The 20,984-nt window shown below is 37.4% G+C and overlaps 1 long non-coding RNA gene across 1 annotated transcript; it reads right to left on the bottom strand.

Moving 5' to 3' along the window:
• Nucleotides 1-1,908: 1,908 nt before the first annotated feature.
• Nucleotides 1,909-20,666, bottom strand: LOC116642966. The gene is made up of 5 exons (XR_004301461.1): nucleotides 20,617-20,666; nucleotides 20,256-20,383; nucleotides 17,877-17,952; nucleotides 2,175-2,330; nucleotides 1,909-2,074 (listed from the first exon to the last, which is right to left on the bottom strand). It is a non-coding gene; the product is annotated as an uncharacterized LOC116642966 (long non-coding RNA).
• Between the last annotated feature and the right edge of the window lie 318 nt (nucleotides 20,667-20,984).

The following is a 20,984-nucleotide window of genomic DNA, read 5'->3' as shown; positions in this document are numbered from 1 at the left end:
ACCACAAAGAGAAGATTTGCCCAAATTCAGCATGTACCTATAATTTTTTATTTATAGTTAGGCATGGTAAAGCCTCAGTAGGTCAAATTAATTGGGACTTGTGGAGAAAGCCTAATGGAATGAATGAAGTTTAAACCACAGAATATATAAATAATGTAGTTTTTTTATTTTAGGAAACATGAAAGCAGAAGCCAAGTAGGTCCAAGTGGGAGGTGATGGCAGGCTGAACCAAGGTCGTGACAGTGGGAGGGAGGGCCAAGTGCACAGGAGAGTTCCAACAAACAGGGCAGGGTGCGCGAAGTCCAGAGGATGTGTCCTTTCTTTGAACTCTAGGAGACTGCAGAGAGATGCACAAGCACAGGCTGCTTGCAACAGAGATGGAGGCATTTCCAAGTTTCTAGGCTGGGCAAGCTGAAATACAACCTTTTAAAGACATTATAGGATCTCTTTTTTTATTTTGCTTCCATGCCAGTCACTGTCAATAGTCTTGAAATCATGGGCCATGGAAGCAGGAAGGAACCCCATGGACCATCCAGCCAGAACTTTCATTCTGCAGCTGAAGAAACTGCCCTGGAGAAAGGTTACTCAGGGCCACACAGCTGGTCAGTTAAACAGCCCGATCTTAATATCAGGGCTTCTGCTTCTCAGTTCAGCTCTCTACGCTCTGCTATCCTCCTGTGATAGGTTATTTTTCTGGTATTATTGTGGTTTTGTGTTTTTAAAGATTTTGTTTATTTACTTGAGAGATAGAGGGTGTGTGTGAATGTGGGGAGGGGTGGAGGGAGAGGGAGAGAGAGCATCTCAAGCAGACTCCACGCTGAGCGTGAAGCCCCACATGGGGCTCAATCTCACAACCCTGAGTTCATGACCTGAGCCGAAATCAAGAGTCGAAACCTCAACCGACTGAGCCTCCCAGGCGCCCCTGGTGTTATTGTGGTTGTAAAATGGAAAATCTCATATCCCAGGAAACCCCTCAATCCCAAGCAAACCAGGTTGTTCCATCACCCTAATGGAGATACGAATTATTATTTATATTCCCTTAATCTTCAAGAGTAGTTTTCATGGCTCATCATGGCAAAAGTTCACCATCCACTGGTGAGCCAAACCACTCCAGAATAAAGAGTAGCCTTAACATTGAGGATGGTGACTTTATGTCAACAGAGTAGAAGGGATGAGTAAGCACCTCTTCCTTTTCCAATCTCACTTGTGACAAGAATACCGCCATCAGTTCCAAGTCATGCGACCAGGACTCCATCTCCACCCCTTTCCCCAATCATATTAGGGCTAACAGATCACTGGTAAAATCTGCAGAGGGTTTTTTTTCCCCAACACCAATTATAATCTAGGGAAATATTCCAAAAGTTAAAGACAGAGTGGGGTTTGATACCAGCCAATCTTGCTCCCCACCATCACTCCAGGAAAACATGGATTGACCGCAGGGGCATCAAGCAGACAGACACACAGACTAGAGAAATTAAACTATCTGCTTCCCTCCAAAGTCACCAGTAGCAAACAGCAAGCCCTCTTGCACATTCCAGTTGGAGCATAATGGAAAACCAACTGCAAGGTCATTTGGGGCTTTCACTGGGGAGAAACGACACAGGCAACATGTACAAGAGAGGCTGGTGTCATCCAGCAGCAAGATGCCTTCAAGCAAAAGACTGTGATTTCTACCCAAAAGGTCTTTCAGTGTTGCTCTTCTTCGATTGGGCCCTGCCCTTCCTCATGAGTCATGCTGGCCGGCACTGTCCCCGGACAGCCGAGCCTCTTCTTCCTCAAAGTCACTGCATCTATTAGGGATGCAGCCCCGGCAGCCACATCCCAGGCAACTCGGAGGACCTGAGCATCCGCTTCCAACCTTCATGCAGAAGGTATCGGGGATTTTAATTTCAGATTATGCTGCCCTGACTTTGTGAAAAAGAAATGCCTACTGAGAAGAGAGACAGTAAGAGACATGGCATGTTGTCCTTGCCCCTGGACTCACCATCTAGTACGAATACCTTTCTCCTTTGGGGAGATGGATAGGTTGTTTTTCCTTTGCCCCGTATCCTCTTTGATTTTGTTTCAAAGGAGTCTGTGGGAAAAAAAGGATGTTTTTTGAATCAATCCCATTCACACTAAAGAAACCACAATATCTTACTTTTTACTTCATTTAAAAAATGAAACCCTTTTACCTCGTCTACATGAAGCTAAAGGGTGTGGAATCGAGCCTTTTATATAAAAGTTGCTTTTCTTAGGAAAGTTCGCCGTTCCTGGCCATGTGTCGGTCAACGTGCCGCACATGCTCTGTAGATGCCTTTCAATTTCCTTTTCCAAAAGTCAGTGGGAGCCTGCAAAACACCAAAGGTGTGGATGAGCCTGGCTCAAAGTAACAAATTATAGCTAATGTACTTTCTGTGGATTGGAAAGATGAAATTATAATTTCAATTGGAAGCAGCCTCTGGCTCCACACCTCCAGATCATAGTAAATCTCCCATTTGAACACTCGCACCTCTGAGGCTTCCTGATTGAATCAGAGCCCAGAGGCTGCCTGCTTTCCCCGGCTTTCGCAGACTGACTTTTCCACTGGGCACATACTGTGATACACCAATATATTCTCACCGCTATTGGTTTAGGTTTGTGTAGTTGTTGGGCGTTTTTGTTTCCCTTTGTTTTGTTTTAGGAAGTCTCACTGGAAACAATGCTTGACTTAAAAATTTGAATTTGAACCCAGCATACTAGTAATTGCCTTGAACTTGAGCAACCTCCTGAGCCTTTCTGCATGTTAGTTTCTTATCTAGAAAAATGGCAATAATGATACAATTATACAGGTTTCTGGAAGAATTACCACAGCACAGGTGAAAGTGCCTATACACAGGACCTCAGATATTTATGCAATGCTGCAGAGGAACCGTCACTTGAATAGCAAATATTCTGTGTGCCTTCCACCATAATAGTAGAGCAGGGCTCAAAAACAAGACTTTGACTTCAAATAGGTCACAATCTCATAATACTACCATGTATCAAGCACCTATTACATGCGACGTGCTGTGCTAAGTATTTTAATATGCATTGTCTTACTTCTCATAACAACACTATGAGGCAAATATTATCATAGCCATTTTGCAGATGAGAAAATGAAGCTTGGAAAAGTTAAATCAATTCCCCAAAGTCCCAAGATTAATACATGGCACTGCTGGGACTAGAATGTAGGCCTGTCTGTCTTCTAACAGCCCTCCAATGCAAGCTGAGAGCGCATTAAACACATGCACAAAGACACACAGAGTTAATCATATTCCAGAATGTTCCCCACTCTCATTCAGGACTCAGAGGGTTAAAGAGAAGCTGACAAAATAGCATAAACAGCTGGTTCCAAGGTGCTAGTTGCTCTTCTGTGATACCATTTTGTTTGTGCTTCTGCAGCTGTACCAGAAAGTTTTTGTTCTCTGAAGAAAATACTGAACTGAAAAGATAATTGGTATTCAAGACACACATGTTTTCTACCAGCAAATAAGAAGAAAGCACAACAGTATTCTTGAAGGATGTTGATTTTTTTGTGTTTTGCAATTCTGCATTTTCAAAAATGACATCTGTTTTGTGAGTGACTAAAAACTCTGGAGGAAGAATTTGTAAAAGGAAATAAAATTGTGTTTCTGAGCATTTTCCTCCTTACTGCCTTCAAATGATGTTTAGTTGGCCCATTTTCCCAAAAACATTGTCAGGGCAGAAGTGTTCTATTTCCTGCCACATTTCTGACAGGTTTGAAATGATGTTCCAGTGGCAAATATTTTAAAAGTTTCTTTTAGCACTTTTTCCCCATGTATCAAATCATTCTTTCTTTTGAGCACTCAAAAAAGAATTGTGCCTTCTAGGAGCATAAATGAATATAATGCATCCCATTTATATTATGCATTTCTAGAAGGCACTCAAAAGTATTTTACTGTCTTCACTTTTCCAGGCTGTTTATTTTTTGCTGGTGCATCAACAAATACAAAAGTTTAAGAGCGCCATTTCTTATTCATTCCCATCTCTTTGATTTATCACTTCTTATTCCATAAATTTCCAGCCTCTACTTCACACAAATAAAAAGATGCAGTAACTCATGTAGTTTGTCAGCTAAATCCCAGTTTTAGAGAAGAATGAATATTAACTAAGGTCATCTGAGGACGTCCCCCCTCTAAATGGCACCGTGTCAGGTTAAACCCCCATTCTCCCAAATCTGTACATGGCCACTCTGCAAGAATCACCTTCCTCTTCTGAAAACACATGACAGCTTCCAAGTTATAACTGGCAGGATCAACGCCCCTGAAGGTGGGCAGGAACTCCTGGACCACAGGTGCAAGTCTTTCTCCTTCTGCCTTTGCCCAGAATTTATGGAGCCACACATCACAGAGATATGAAATCTAAATGAATCTTTGGGAACTCTCAGGAGGCAGAAATTTCCCAAGTTGTCCCGATGATTGAGCTCACATTAATCTGGCCCCATAATTCACCAACCATAAACCCTGTTGGTACAATGCTTCTCTCTCAAAGCTTATATATGTCATTTTTGTTGTGATATCTTAGTCATACACACTTCAACTTTCTCTGGATTTTAGGCATTGACTAGCCAAGCACACCTGCCTCAGTGTTTGCTTCCTGGCACAATCCGTCTGGCCCTTTGCTATATATGGATTTCATGTTTCCTCTTTGGAAGTACTTAAGCAGAAAGTCCCAGACTGCTTCACATATAGGATGGCTCTCTCGTTACAAGCCTGGAGAGACCAAAGCTACAGATGAGTCTGCCAAGGGAAAAATCATATACCTTATCCTTGGCATCAGAGTTTTCATCAGCAGAAGCCAAACAGAATGCTACTCACAAGTAGAGAAATTTATATACAAATAATAGAAGTAGCATATGGGTCAGGAAACTCAGGTGGAACAAGAGTTCCACCATGTCTGATGATTTGTGATTGGGACCTACATTAGGCACCATTCTCTACCTTTTGAATAGCTTCTGGTGTCACCAGTGAGACCATTCACATTACAAGATGGACTCCGCCAGCTGCCCATCACAAAGACATGTCTCCTCCAGAGTTGCTCTGCTGGAGAAGCTCCTGACACTGGAAGCTCTGGTACAACGTGAAAGACAGTCCTCGGGGCGCCTGGGTGGCTCAGTCGTTAAGCATCTGCCTTTGGCTCAGATCATGATCCCAGGGTCCTAGGATCGAGCCCCGCATCGGGCTCCCTGCTCTACGGGAAGCCTGCTTCTCTCTCTCCCACTCCCCCTGCTTGTGTTCCCTCTCTCGCTCTGTCTCTCTCTGTCAAATAAATAAATAAAATCTTTAAAAAAAAAAAAAAAAAAGACAGTCCTCACATGTCCAGCGTGGGACAGGGTAGTAGGTCCCGGATTCATTTTTAAGTCACAGTGAAGCATAGGAAAAGTTGAAATGAGCAACGTGGCCTTATTCGTTGTGCACATACGTCACATCATGCATAGCTTCCTTCTTTAGACAAGATGCTCTCGGGCAGTGTAGACAAATTCATGATTTTGAATATTTTCATTTGCTTTTTGTGGTTCCCACTGTTTACGTCCTGTTTTTTCCATTTTGTATAAAAAACTTCTTTTCTTAAATGTTGCCAGGGGTTTCATTTATTTTCCTCCAAGAATTATCTATCTATTCTTCCATACTTATAGACTGCCACTCTTTTCAATTCACTCATCCTTTTTTTTCACCCTCAATTCTTATTGTGAACTTGGCCTCTTCCATATACATGTCTACTTGAACACTGACTGTGAATGGCATGGCCTCTCCTCACCTTTCTAAACTTCACTGGACCCTCAAGATCTGTTTCAAATCCCAAATTCTTCACCTAGCTGTCTGAGGTACTAACCAATGCTGATCTCTCCCACAGCATCACACCTCGACCACAACACATGAGTTTCAACTAGATGTGCTATATTGCCCCAACTAGAAACCTATGACCTTCCACTGGCAATAAGTACAGACTTAGGCACAAAACAAGCATTCAAAAAACACTGAGACACAAATGGCTACAGAAAAATTAGAAACGTAGATACACTCAAGAAACTTTCATGTATTTGTATATTTATCCAACAATGTTTATGAAACCCCTAAACTCCTATGGTAGGCAGAGAGGAAACAGAGACACATATGTCATAATCACTGTTCTCTAAAGATTGAGTGGGAAGAATACAAATACAAAGAAGTGTCTTAATGTGTCATGATATTCTGTGTAGAAATAATTAAAGGGAGGGTGCCTCAGTGGATTAAGCATCTGCCTTTGGCTCTGGTCATGATCCCAGGGTCCTGGGATGGAGTCCCATATCGGGCTCCCTGCTCAGTGGGAGCCTGCTTCTCCCTCTGCCTGCGGCTCGCCCTGCTTGTGCTCTCTCTCCCACACACACACAAATAAATAAAATCTTTAAAAAAAAAAAAAGAAATAATTAAAGGGAATAGTAGGAGCACAATGGAGAAAGTGGTCAATTCTGTCCGGACACAGGATTGAAGTGATGATTTAGCTGGATTTTGAAAAAATGACTGAGACAGAAAAGGAAAAATCAAGAGTGTTCAGGATAAAGGGAGCAGTTTGAACAAAGTCAGGATAAAATATTAACAATCCACAAGGATGTTAATTCAGCAAGTATGAAATAGGGTCTAGGAATTAGCTTCCTTAACAAGTATCTCCTGGGAAATTCTGATGAAGGTGGACCCAGAACCATACATGGACCCAGAGAAATGACAGTCCACATTCTAGTTCTTGACAAACTTGCTAAGAAACATTTGATGGTGGGTAAAACACCTTACTTGGCTTGGTGAGAGAGAAGATCCACTCGGGTATGGACAGGTCTTTCCTCCAAACCCCTGCTTCAGTGAGACATCCAAGATATGAACCTGGACCTGGATATTACCTCTCACTTTATAATCCTTCAGTGACATCCCCCTGCCCACAGAATGCTTTAGTGGAGCATCCCTGGCCTCACCTGCAATCTCACTGAATTGGCGCTCTTCCAGAGCCCCCAGTCTCACTGCTCAAACTCTACCTTACAATTACATCAAACGTCATGCCTTCTGCTGCTGCTTATCACTGCTATGAAGTTATTAAAATTTAAGACACATATAGAAGGTTTCTACTGAGGATACCCAATTAAATAAGGTTATTGTTCTTGTAGAAACAGTGAAATACCAGAGCACTTTCCTTTCGTCTGTGGAATGTTAAATTGTCTCATAAATATAGTGAAACCAAAGGAGTTCAAAATTCTGAGAGAATGTTAAAAGATATCCCATGAAATAAGGAGAACATAGAAGCAAAAAGTCTCCTAATCCCCCACTCCTAATGAGTGTATGTACACACACATATATACATGTGGGTGTGCGTGCGCACACACACACACACAGATGTCTCATACCACTGGAGGGCATCCTGGAATCTGTGCATCACCAAAATATTCAGTGATAAAGACATTTTCTTCCTGGCACATTAGAGAGAGAAACTGAGACCAGACAGCTAGTAAGATAAGACACACTCTCCCTTCAGGAGCACATGCTGCTTTGGCAAACACAAATATCACTCACTCACACACACATGTACTCAAGCCTGTGCATAATTCTCTTGACAACTCCAACTTATAACATTAGCATATGAATGCCGAGGCTTACAGTGATATTCGCCCACCAAATGGAATTTATAATATAAATGCAATAAAAAGTATCTGAAAGATTACTCTTCGCTCTGAATTGAGTCTGTCAGAGCTTGTATGTAAAATATATGTAATATCCGTACAGAACCCAGTGTAAATATATTCTTCCTGCGTGCTCCCATGAAGAAAAGCTGAGATGGTTAGGACAATACTAAATTCATACCTCCTTCCCAAATAATGCATAAAATAAATGGCTCCAATTCCCCAGCTTTGTGCATGTGTGTCTCCCCATTTCCAATATTTCACATGTATTAGGCCAAACGTGAGTTTTTTTTCAAGGTCTCTCTGTCTTCCTTTTATTTTTGTTAGATGTCCTTTTCCTCGCTGCCAAGAATCATTCACAACTCCAGTAGGAAGATTTTACAATTGTATCCATAATTGACTCAAACCAGAACCAGAAATTATTAGTACATGTGATATGTCTTTCCCAGTAGATTATAAGCTCCTTAAAGGGAATGACACTGACTTGTTTATTTTTAAAGTCATGGCATCTTTAAAGGCATGTGCCTACAAAAGCAATGATTTATCATCTCATGTGATTCTGCACATTGGCTGGTGGTTCCTGCCATGCCTTTACCTGGGCTCACTCAAGTGGCCCCATTCATCTAGAAAGACTGGCTGAGCTGGAAGTTTCTAGCCTCACTCACAGGTCTGGCAGTAGGTGCCACCTGTCAGCTGGGCTTCCTTCGTCCTTTTCCACATGGCCTCTTCCTCCAGCTGGCTAGACTTGCTCCCTTACACGCTGTCTCAAGGCAACACTGCGAGGCCTCTTACAGCCTTCCCACAGAGGACACACAGCATCACTTCCACCAAGCTTGATTGGTCAAAGCAAGTCAGAAGGCAGCCCAGGTACAGATGCGGGGAAATAGACACCACCTTGTGGTAGGAAGACTGGCAAAGTCACTGGGCAAAGGCGCAGGCATCCAGGGATAAGGGACACTTGTAGCCATCCTTATTTCCCACACCAACGGAGGCCTAAGACAAAGGGTAGTCAAAAATTTTTTTTGTTTAAATCATTCCTTTATGTATTCATTCACCCATTTAACAAATATAAAGTGCCTACAATGTAAAGGGTACTTGGTTAGGCTCTGGAAATAGAGTTGGCAACAAGGGAGCACCAGTTCTTGGTCTTACGGAATTTATGAAGAGTCAATAAATGAGTGAGTGATAGAAAAGTGATAGGCAGCTAGGTGGCCCTTGCAGAGATAATGGCCTCAAATTCTAGGCTCCCTTCAGAGTTAAAGGTTTATAAATTTTAAAATGCCTGAATACCTTATTGGAAAAGGGGTCCTCAATCCAGGATACTATCAAGGGACTAAAGTCAGGGTTGGATTCCAAAGAGTTGGGATTGGAGCAGCAAATTTCTATTGAAGGCAGAATAGGTTACAAGAGCCGGAGGGACCTGCTCGGTTTTCAATGTGAAAGACTCCAAGATCACCGATCAGTTAAGGTCTGGTAGAAAACAGAAAGGAAGCTCAGAAGGAATTTGGGGAGAATTAACAAAGAAACTATATATAGTCATAGGGGAAAAGTTAAAAGAAACATCAGGAGATACTTAGCTATCCAAGGACAAGCAATGAAAGGAAGATACTACCTAGCACTGAAGCAATAGAAAGAGGAAATATTTTGGTTTTGGGGTGTTTTTGTTGTTGTTGTTGGTTTGTTATTTGTTTTTTTGTTTTTTGGATAGATATATTTCAATTGACCCACTTCAAGAATATCTTGCAGATATTTGCACTAGCAGAATCTTAAGAAATTCCACATCTTGCACATTTGCGTCAACTGCCAGAATTTTTTTATTTGTATCTCTTAGGAGATTTAATTTTTATTTCTTCTGTGTTATGTTTATATATGTACATTTGTTTCTCCCAGTAGATGGTGAGCATCCTGAAATCAAAACACATTTTTGAAAAATTAATCTCTGTATCTTCACAAAGCTTAACTTGGTAGGTACTAACACTAAATATATATATTTACTTAAAGAAACATGGTTAGAAAATGGTTGACCTTATCTTCACGTTAAAAAAAAAAATTACCTTTTGAGGAAATGCTTTTACCAGATGAGAGCTGGAGGTGTGGAAGAGAGCACTCTCGGCAAGAGGTAGAGCCATGGAAGAATCCATTGCCAGAAGGGCAATTCCAAAACACAGATATAGCAGGGTAATCTAACCTTTTCTCTCCTGCTTGCCCCTCATTGGTCAGATCCAACCAGAAGCCCAACAGTATGGAGTCCTCCACTCCACTACATCTAATAAATCATGGGTTGGCCATGATACCACTACACAAAACAGAATACAGTAGAAGAAGGAGTTGAAACTTGAGAATTATGGAAGTGATAAAAATTTACTATTGAAGTTGTGAGCTTAAGATGCCTGCAACCCATCTGATTATGGACCTCCTGTAGGTAGTTGAAAATATGAACTTGGAATTCAAGGGGACACAATGCAGCTAAAGATCAAGATTTGGAAATAATTAGCTTAAAATAGTTGCTAAAGCCATATGAATGTGTAACATGGCCCAAATTATGTAGAGAGACAAAAGAATAAGTTAAAATTCCAGCTCTGACGTACTAGGGACATAAAAATAGAGGGAGGACAGCAATAGAGAAAAGACAATGAGATAAGTTAGAAGAGAATTAGAGAAGAGTGAAATCTGGAAATTCAAGGGATAAGAGTGTTTCAAGAAGTTAACCACCAATGTCAAATGTGATCGATTAACCAGAAAAGAAATTACTGAATTTGGTAATTAGAAAATCATTGGTGTCTGCACATATACAAAATGATGTCCTCCAAAGGCTCCTGCAGCTGGTGTTATTGGACTAAATAAAGTTTAGATTTATGTTCATTATATCTGTAGATGACCCCTTGTTGAACAGAATTACTAATAAATGATACCTCAGAAGATGAAAGTAAACAGTATGTCTTAAAATGGCCAGCTTAGGGGCACCTGAGTGGCTCAGTCAGATAAGGGTCTGACTTTGCCTCAGATCATTATCTCAAGGTCCTGGAATCAAGCCTCGTGTGGGATTCTGCACTAAGCGGGGTGTCTTCTTGTCCTTCCCCTTTCTCCTCCCCCTGCTCATGCTTTCTCTGTCTCTCTCAAATAAATAAATAAAATCTTTTAAAAAAATAAAATGGCCAGCTTAGAAATACACACACATATATATATATATATGAGACAGGAGCAAGGCATATACATAGGTACCAAATATAAGTATACATACCTATGGGAAATAAACATAAGCAAGGAAGAAAACTATTTGGATAATGCATCATTTCATATCAATAATACTGTTATGATCATAGATATTGCTATCATATTCTATGCTTACAGAATGATTTACTCGGATACCAACATATGACCCCTAAAAAATAATTCTTCTACTATTTATTAATCAATGCAGAATGCATATAAGGCAAAATAAAGTGGCTTAGCGTCAGTGAACTGCTATTATTGTCTGTGCAGATTTCTGCATCATGTAGAATACATAGGACATTTCAAATAATGTCCCTCCTTCTAGCTGTATATAATCTATTTTTTCCAGATTTTCCAAAAATTTTAAGTTTAATTCTCTGCCTTCTTTGAATTTCCCTCAAAATAACTTGATCTTTACAAACTTTGAGAGCCTGGAGTTTTTTTTTCCTACATTTTGAAGACTCTGATGGAAAGGATAAAGAGAATGGAGAAACAGGACAGAAAAGAGGAATGCCACAGAAATGGACTGGAGGTGTCAGATGGAGCCCTTCGCCCCTGGGAGACAGAGGCTTACTTGGCCAGAACCCCAGCTTACTCCTTGGCTGCTTGAAGTCTGATGACTGTCCCATAATTCTTGCCCATCTCCTGCCATACTCCTTGGCTGCTGAAAGTCTGAAGATTGTCCCATAATTCCAAGCTCATTTCCAGGGATCATACCAGCATCATTCTCATAGTCTGTCTTGTTCCCTTTCCTAGATTCCTCTGGGCATGCAGCTTAGGCCTTACACCGGTTTCCACTGATATCTACTCCTTTCCAAGCCCTTCATCAGTTTTGGAAGAACTCATTCAAGCTGCAGATGGTTGTCAGGAAGGTCACATCACCACTTCCTGCCACCGTCCCCCTACATGTTCTTGTTCCCTACCTTCTCATTCGGAAGCATTTGCTGTACCCCAGCCCTCACCCTCTACATTCCTCCAGGCAGAATTAGCTCTCCCTTTCTTCTGAACTCTTAACACTAAAAGAGGCTTGGTGCTCAGCTTCTTTCAAACTTTCTTACACAGACTCACTGACGCTCTTAGCAGAACCCAGGCCTGAGCACTAACAGGACCAATTATCTGTCAGAAGTGGAGAAGATAGAGATAACATGTCCAACACATGCAGCTTTTCTCCATGACAGGGCATCACAGCTGTGTGGTTACATAGCTCACTCCAGATCAAACTCTGTCCCCTGAAATGGAACAAACTCCCAGAGTGAAAATCTAGCAAAAAAGAAGTTAGCCTTTATAAAATGCTTTAGACATATTCTCCACAAGCATTTTATATAAACATTCTAGTGCAATATCTCCAAGAAAGTATACCTAAACTAGTCGAAAATGTTGGAAATCTGGGAAGGGAAATTAAAAAGCCATGTGCTTCTTAAATTTATTTCCCAAACCCTCAAGTATGTTAATGAGGCAAGAAGTGAAAAACAGCAGGTCAGGTTCCCACTTCTCCTATTGAAATGTTATCACAATTTAGCATCCTAGAAAAAGGGGCACGCCTGTGATATGCTAATGACTTCAAACTGGGAAACCTGCGAGTTTCTCGACTTGGGGAGAAGCTCATTAAGCCTTTAGCCTAAGAAAAAAGTTCATTTTGGTCTCTTGAAAACTAGACCTTTCCTTATCCTTGCCCATGTCCTGTTCTTCTATGCTCCAGGAATTCTCCCTACAGTTTGCTATTTTCTCCTGTAAGCCGAGCTTGGTTTTGCTTCCCTGCTGGGCTTTTTTTTTTTTTTTAACATTTGTTTTTTCACAGAGAGAGAATTGACCTCCAAGTTCACCTTCAATTCCTTATACTCTAACACTCTACCTATTAGGATTTGGGGAGAACTATGATATAAGATATGATTTTGTAAAGGCTTCTATAAGGGTAGAAACTGCTGCTTCAGCCACATTTCTAAACATCCCATTATTATGGGAAAGAGCGAAATTATAACAGCTAATAAGTACCTATTTGCACAAAGGCTTGTACTGTTTTTTGAAGCCCTAATCTCTTAGTTTTCTGGAAATAAAAAGTTCTCTCTTCTAGTCTTTCATTGTGTTCTTAGTTGGATCCTTTTCTTCGTCCCAAACATTGGTGTTCCTAAGATTGCACCCATGGATAAGTGGGCTTCTCACTCTACACTTTATTCCTTATAATCTTATCTAAAAGCAGGTGTATGTATGAGACAGAGAGAGAGAGAAAGTCTAAAGCTCTAGGGAAGTGAAGGGCTTGAGAAATAAATTTAAGAAGCATCAATTTAAAGAACTGAAGTTACATAAAGTAACTTCCTCTAACAGGAAAAGAATTATATTAGAAATCAGTAACAAAATATAATTTAAAAGTGCTTAAAATTTTGAAAAAAATTAAAACCGTGAGTCAAAGAAAAAATAGATAAATTCCTTGAAAATACAACTTACTAAGATTTTTAGCAAAAAGGGGATGGGAAAATCTGAATAGTACTGCTCTTATTTAAAAAATCAAATCTGTAGTTTGAAACCTTTCTACAGAGAAAACTTCAAGCCTAGATGGATGAACTGGTATATTCTTCAACATCTAAGGTAGAAAACACCAATCATACACTGATCCAGAAAATAAAAAATGAAGAAACACAATCCACTACATTTTACAAGGCCAGCATAAATTTAATACCATATTCTTCCAAAGGCATTTTTAAAAAGGAATATCGCAGGACAATCTCTCTTCCAAACACATGTGTAAAAATCATTTATATTAACAAATAAACTACAGCTATATATATTAAAAAAAAAGATAATATATCATGGCAAAGTGGTGTTTATACCAAGAATGCAAGGTTATTTTAACACCATAAAATCAATCAATTAGTAAAAATCACCATTGTGACAGAATAAAGAAGAAAAATTACAGTCATCTCAATTGAAAACATTTGGCAAAATTAAATTTCTCAATAACTATATTAAATTTAAAAATTGAATTAAATCAAAAGAAGTCTTAGAAACTAGTGATAATGTAATAATATAATAGAAACTAGTGATAATATAATAATATATCTATAATAGAATAGAAAATTAGTGATAATATAATAATATAATATGGAAAGTATATTTCCAAAAACCCAAATATGGGGTCATCATAATAATGATGAAATATTGAAAGCATTGTCTATGCAATCAAGAATGAGACAATGATACTTTCTATCACTTTAGTTCAATCATTTGCTGGAAGAATTAACTAATGTAATAAGACTATATATATATATAGACATTGACATAAATTGACTATATATACCATATATATAAATAATTTTATTTTTATAAAAATAAATGATTTTAAAAAGAATAATAAAACACTAATTGTTTAAAGACAAATTATTATATATGTGGAATATCCAAAAGAATATACAGATAATCTATAAGAATTAATAAGTAAATTTAACAAGGTCACTGGATAGAAGTTCAGTATACAAAATATAATTGTATTTCTAAATATTAATAAGAGAAAATTAAATTTTAAAGGTGATATCTCTTATATAAGCACCAAAAACATCAAATACTTAGCAATAATTTTAATAAAAGGTGTGTAAAAGACTCTCCCAGGAAACTAAATTTTACTGAGATAAATTAAAGAAGACCTAATTAATGGCAGAACATACACAGATTAAAGGTTCACTTTGGTAGAAATACCATATTCCTCAAATTGATCCATAGATCTCACGCAATCCATCAAAATCCCAAAGGAATTTTTGTATGGAATTGACAAGGTGATTGCAAATCTACATGAAAATCCAAATGGCTAACAACAGCAGAAATAATCTTGAATAAGAACAAAGTTGGAAGACTTACCATATATTAAGACTCATTATAGAGCTCTAGTAACTAAAATATTTGTGGTAATGACACAAAGGCAGACAAATAGACCAATAGAAAAAATAGAAAACATAGAATCATATTCACATATATATGGTCACTTGATCAATAGTAAGGCCAATAAATAAGTCTAAATAAATTTAAAAGGATTGAAATCATACAAAATATGTCTCTGACCACAATGGAATGAAATTAAAAATCAAAAAAGGTAGAAAATTCAGGAAATTAACAATTATATGAAAATTAAACAGCACACTCCTGTTTTTAAAAGATTTATTTATTTGAGAGAGAGACAGAGAGAGCAAGCAGAGGGAAAGAGAGACAGACTCCTTACTGAGCAGGGAGCCCAATGTGGAGCTTGATCCCAGGACTGTGAGATCATGATCTGAGCTGAAATCAAGAGTTGGATGCTTAACTGACTGTGCCACCCAGGTGCCCCTAAACAGCACACTCTTAAATAATCAATGGATCAAAGAAGAAATGACAGGGAAAATTAGAAAATACTTTGAAATGAATGAAAACAATAAAACAACCTGCCAAAACTTATGGGATGCAGGTGAAGTAGTGGTTAGAGAGAAATTTATAGCTATAAATACCTATATTTTATAAAAAAAAAAAAAAAAAAAAAGATCTTGGAGCACCTAGGTGGCTCAGCCAGTTAAGCCTCCAACTCTTGATTTCTGCTCAGGTCATGATGTCAAAGTCGGGAGATAGAGCCCCAGGTCAAGCCCTATGTGGAGCCCTACATGGTACTCTGCACTGGGCATGGAGCCTGCTTAAGATTCTCTCTCTCTCTCTCCCCTCTCCCTCTGTCCCTTCCTCCCCCCCCCTAAAAAAAAAAAAAAAAAAAAAAAAAAAAAAGATCTCAAATCAATAACCTAATTTTCACCTAGAGAAACTTGAAAAAAAAAGGAAATTAAACCAAAATCAAGCAAAAGAAATACATAATAAAGAATAAAAACTAATGTAATAAATAATATGAAAACAATTGAGACAATTAGAAAAGCCAAAAGTTGATTCTTTAAAACAATGAACAAAATGGACAAAATACTTAATAGGTTAATCAAGATAAACAAAAGAAGATGAAAATAACTAAAATCAGGAATTACAGAAGGGGCATTTACTACGAATCACAGAAATAAAAAGGACCATATGGGACTATTATAAACAATTGTATGCCAATAAATTAGATAATCTAGATGAAATGTAAGTAATCTTATAAAGATGCAAACTACTGAAAGTGAAAACAGAATAGAAAACCTGAATAGACCCATAACAAGTAAAGACATGAAATCAGTAATTTAAAAAAATCCACAAAGAAAAGCCCAAAACAAAAAGTCCTTGCAGGTGAATTCTACCAAATATGTAAAGAATTAATACCATTCTTTAATAAACCTCCAAAATATAGAAAAGGAGTGAACACTTCCTAACTCATCTTGGGAGGCCAGTATGACCCTGCTACTCAAACCAAAGACATCACAAGAAAAGAGAACTACAGAATATCTTTTCATGAATATAGATATAAAAATCCTCTTTAAAATCTAAATCCAGCAACCTATAAATAGGATTATACACCATGACTAAGTGGTTTTATCCCAGGAATGCAAAGTTCGTTGATATGAAAATCAATCAATGTATTACACTATATTAATAGAATAACAGGCCAAAATTACATAAGCATCTCAACAGACACATGAACGTGTGTGTGTGTGTGTGTGTGTGTGTGTGTGTGTGTGTGTGTAACCTAAGGAATCCATAGAAAAAAAAAAAACAGCAGAATTAGTATATGAGTTCAGCAAGGTTTCAGGATACAAGATCAGTATACAAAAATCTATTGTGTTTCTACACATTAGCACTGAACAATTAAAATTATATTAAGAACACAATTTCATTTATAATTGCATCAAAAATATACTTAGGAATAAATTTAACAAAAGAAGTACAAGGTTTACACAATGAAAACTACAAAACATTGAAAGAAATGATTGTTTTGAGGAAGATAATGAGTGACAGAGTGAATTAGGGCAGCGTCTGGGTTGCTTGTAAGTTTTTATATCTTGTTATTAGTGGTTTTTACACCAGTGTATTTAATTTGTAAAATTTCATTGAACTGTACACTTAAGATGTGGGTACTTTATCGTATGTATTTTATATTCAATTTTTAAAGGATCCTCCAAAAAAACTAATCAAATCATATCATACCTTGCTTCTATTCTCATTATTAAGCATAATGTATGCAATACAAGAAAGACAGAAAACTACATTATAATGAAGATACTGAACTTCAAAAAAGAGCTAATAATGAGTATCCAATAGAAAATGAGTCCGAGTCACTGGATCTAAGTGAAATACATCTTAGAGTCATAAAGGATCCTGTTAATCTCTAAGAGAATGACAGTAATTAAGAAGAAGTGGTAGCAGACTTGAATAAGGAGATATTCTTGTTTCCAAAGGAAAAAAAGATAGATTCCAGGAATAATTCATTTAAAAAAGTGATATTGATCTCTATCAAAAATCAGTAACATTTTGATGTCTAATACCATTCCGTACCAAATAGAAACAGTTCTTTTCAGACAAATGGCTGACCAGGCCTGTAGCATGGAGGGAACAAAATGAACCTAGGATATCCTATTAGTCCCCCAAATAAGTATGTTAAAACAACTAGCAGCAACAACAAATCAGTGGGTATTTGTCACAAAGATATGAAGGAGCTCTCACTGGCCAAAATAGGGACAATTTAAGTATCAAAATAATTAAGGACAGTAATTAATTATAGACATTGCAAAAATAGAAATTCATGAGTCCATATTGATAATTAACTAATTAATAAATTAATTGGAAGAGACAGCTCTTACTTGCAGTATAATTTCTAGAATCAAAAGGTAAATGTGATGGGAAAGGCAGAGTTAGAGTTAGAAAATCACCATTTAGCACCATTGGAGTAAAGATTGTTTCAGGCAAGAATTATCTATGGATGGTAAACATAGGGGAAATTTTTGATGAGGACCATAATATTTGCATCACCTTACAATGTCTCCTTACGGATTTCTAGAAGTTGCAATAGAAAAAATAATGACTATACAGTGACAAAATGAATAACACTTTGACCCAGTAATCAAAATTACTATACCAATGAGGGGCAGATAGACACCATGTTCTTCCAGAATGATGCACTCAGAAGGCTACAACATCTCTTCTGGTCCAGCCTGGAATAGATAACATGATTTTAACATGAGAAAACAACAAGCAATCCCAAAATAAGGAAAGTCGTGTTTTAAAAAAGGAAAAAAATGCTGAATTCTTCAAAAAAGCCAATGTCATAAAAACCAGTGGAAGAATTTGCACATTAAAGTAAATTAAAGAAACATAACAACTAAATGTAAAACCTGATCTTAGACTGGATTCTTTAATGACAGGAAAAAATCATTAAAGGACATTATTGAGACACTTAGCAAAATTGGAATTTGGACAGTAGATTAGGTAAACTAATGGTGACAATGTTAATTTTACTAAAGTTGATAACAGTATGAAAGAGAAGGAAAGAGAGATTGATGATAAGTGATAAAGCAAATGAAAGCAAATGAGGTAAAACAGTAAAATAGGTAAATCTGGCTAAAGAGTATATTGGCATTCTATGATCTATTTCTATTGTTGTAACTTTTCCATAGACTTCAAATTATTTCCAAATAAAAGATGTTGAAAATTAAAAATCAAAACAAAATCTATAACAGTTGTAGGGGAAGCTAACATTAATCAAGTGCCTTCATGTTCCAAAAATTCTTTAAATACCCTTTTATTCAATCCACACAATAACATCATCCAAATGACCTAAGAAACTTGGAGAAGTTTGTCCTTGGCTCTTTTTCTCAATATTTTATTTATTGTCTTGGTTAAATAAGTTCTCCATTTAACACTGATTAAAGTTCTTTGTGTAAAAAATTTGTAGGATACAGATATGCATGCACACACACACACACACAATGGTTTGCATATATAGAAAATCTATCTAGGTTTTATTCAAGTAATACATAGTTAAAAATAAATAAAATTTTTAAAATTTTTACATGGCAAAAAAACTGGAAGGGATATATAATAGAACAAATAAAAGACATTCATAATAACTCCAAAATTCTGCAATGCTCAAACAAAAGCCTTCAAGATGAAATTTAACATTTATAAGTATAAAATACAGTATTTTGGTTGAAGAAACCAGTTACATGTTCAAGATCAGGGGGAAAGGCTTGAAATTAGACCTCACTGAAAGCAAAGAAACCTTACTTAACTCCAAGCATATTAGGTGGTAATGGTCATTAAACAAACAATACCCGTATCTGCCATAAAATGAATGATACAATCTTACATAGCATTTATAAAGAATTACAGCAAGATCTAGAGAAGTAAAAATTTTCACTGTTAGATGCCAGTTGTTGATTTCTGGGAGCCACATTTCAAGAAAGACAATGCCAAATTCTGGAGTGTACACAGGATAGATGTCTAAAAATCATTTTCCTTTTTAATTTTACAAATACCAAGTATCTACCCAGTGCTCAACATTTTTCTAGGAAGATTCAAGTTTAACTCATAGTTCCTGCCTTCAAAGAACATCACAAACAATTATCTGGCATATTCCTCAATCACACTGCCCTCCTCCGGGCTCTGCCCATTCAACCCCTAAGCAGATGGGCTCTGCTCATACCCATTCTAGTGTACGCAGAACTCAAAGTATCCAGATGACAAGCAAGTTAGCCTACTTGGTGATCCTGCTGTAGCTCCTTGCTCTTCTGTTTAGAAATTAGGGTCCTTCTAGGTGCAGTCACTAAGGCCCTAAGATTATTGCCTGCTATGCAATTTCTCTAAGGCTATCTGGCCTTCCATACTTTTGTCTTTTAGATTGATACTTGCCTCTAAATTTGAATTTCTCTACTGAAGCCTTTTTTTTTTAAGATTTTATTTATTTGTCAGAGAGAGCACAAGCAGGGGGAGCTGCACACAGAAGGAGAAGCAGACTCCCCACTGAGCAGGAAGCCAGATGCAGGACTCAATCCCAGGATCCTGGGATCATGACCTGAGCTGAAGGCAAACCTTAACTAACTGAGCCACCCAGATGTCCCATGGAACCTTCTTGAGTAGTGTTAAAAATCGCCTTGGTAATGACCATTGGCTTGGCTTGCTGGTTATGATCAGCTGAAGAGATTCAGTGTCCCTGTGATTCATCTAACCCTTGGGGTACCTTCTAGACCTCTTTGACACCAGCAGCCTCTAGATCATTGATTACCTGAAACTATGCTCCTGGGTATGTCCCTGGAAACCCAATGGGTTGCATCATCTCCAGGTCCCAATGCCCTCCATATCAACCTTTTCTGCTTAAGACTTGCATTTCTCTGACAGTGAAGACAGACAATAATACAAATAATACAGGACAGTCAGAAAGAAAGAAAACGAGGCACATTTTAATAATGGCTTTAAGGTGTTAAAACAAATCACTGTACAATTCTAAAGTAGCTCTTACCTGATTAGGGATTCAGAAAATAGTTTATAAAGGAAGTGACATTTGATCTTGGTTTTGAGTGATGAATAATTTTTATTACCAGGATTGCTGAAAGCAAGGGTGGATCCATATTTTGTGTGGCCTGAAACCTGTAGAAATGACAGAAGGGGGGACTCTTACAGAATGCAAAGTGACAACACAAAATTAAGTATTCACCATTCATTAAATAATAATGATTATTCATTAAGCAATCATTTAATGAGAATGAAAAAAGAAATGTCAATGAACTTTTAAAAGCTGATAAGTACCAAAAACATTACAACAACCAGAAAATAACAAATATTTATATTAACTTACTACCTGACATTTTTTGGCTACTTACTCTTTAAATCACTTCTTCATATGACGCTAATTTTGTAATGTATTTCTAGAAAGAACAGAAAGATATTTCAATCTTTTACTGATTTGGTTGACAAAAATTTGTTTTTTATTACTTATAGTATAAAAGGGTTCCTTTGATTTCATAACTCATTACACTTAATGTCACATAAATTTTTAGGAGTATTGTCAAATTTGGGGAAATATCTCCCAAGTTCTTTTCTTATAAAAGACCTATTTATTGTAGTACTGCTATAAGTTTATATCCTAAAAGCACAAGAAGTCTGATAAATACTATTTTGTGTAAGTCCACCAAAAAAAAAATATATATATATATGGTGGTAATTTTATATGGTATGTTACCATGTATAT

The sequence above is a fragment of the Phoca vitulina genome, unplaced genomic scaffold, assembly GCF_004348235.1.
Source record: "Phoca vitulina isolate PV1807 unplaced genomic scaffold, GSC_HSeal_1.0 scaffold25, whole genome shotgun sequence".
NCBI lineage: Eukaryota > Metazoa > Chordata > Mammalia > Carnivora > Phocidae > Phoca > Phoca vitulina.
This window is presented reverse-complemented; position numbering and strand designations above follow the sequence as displayed.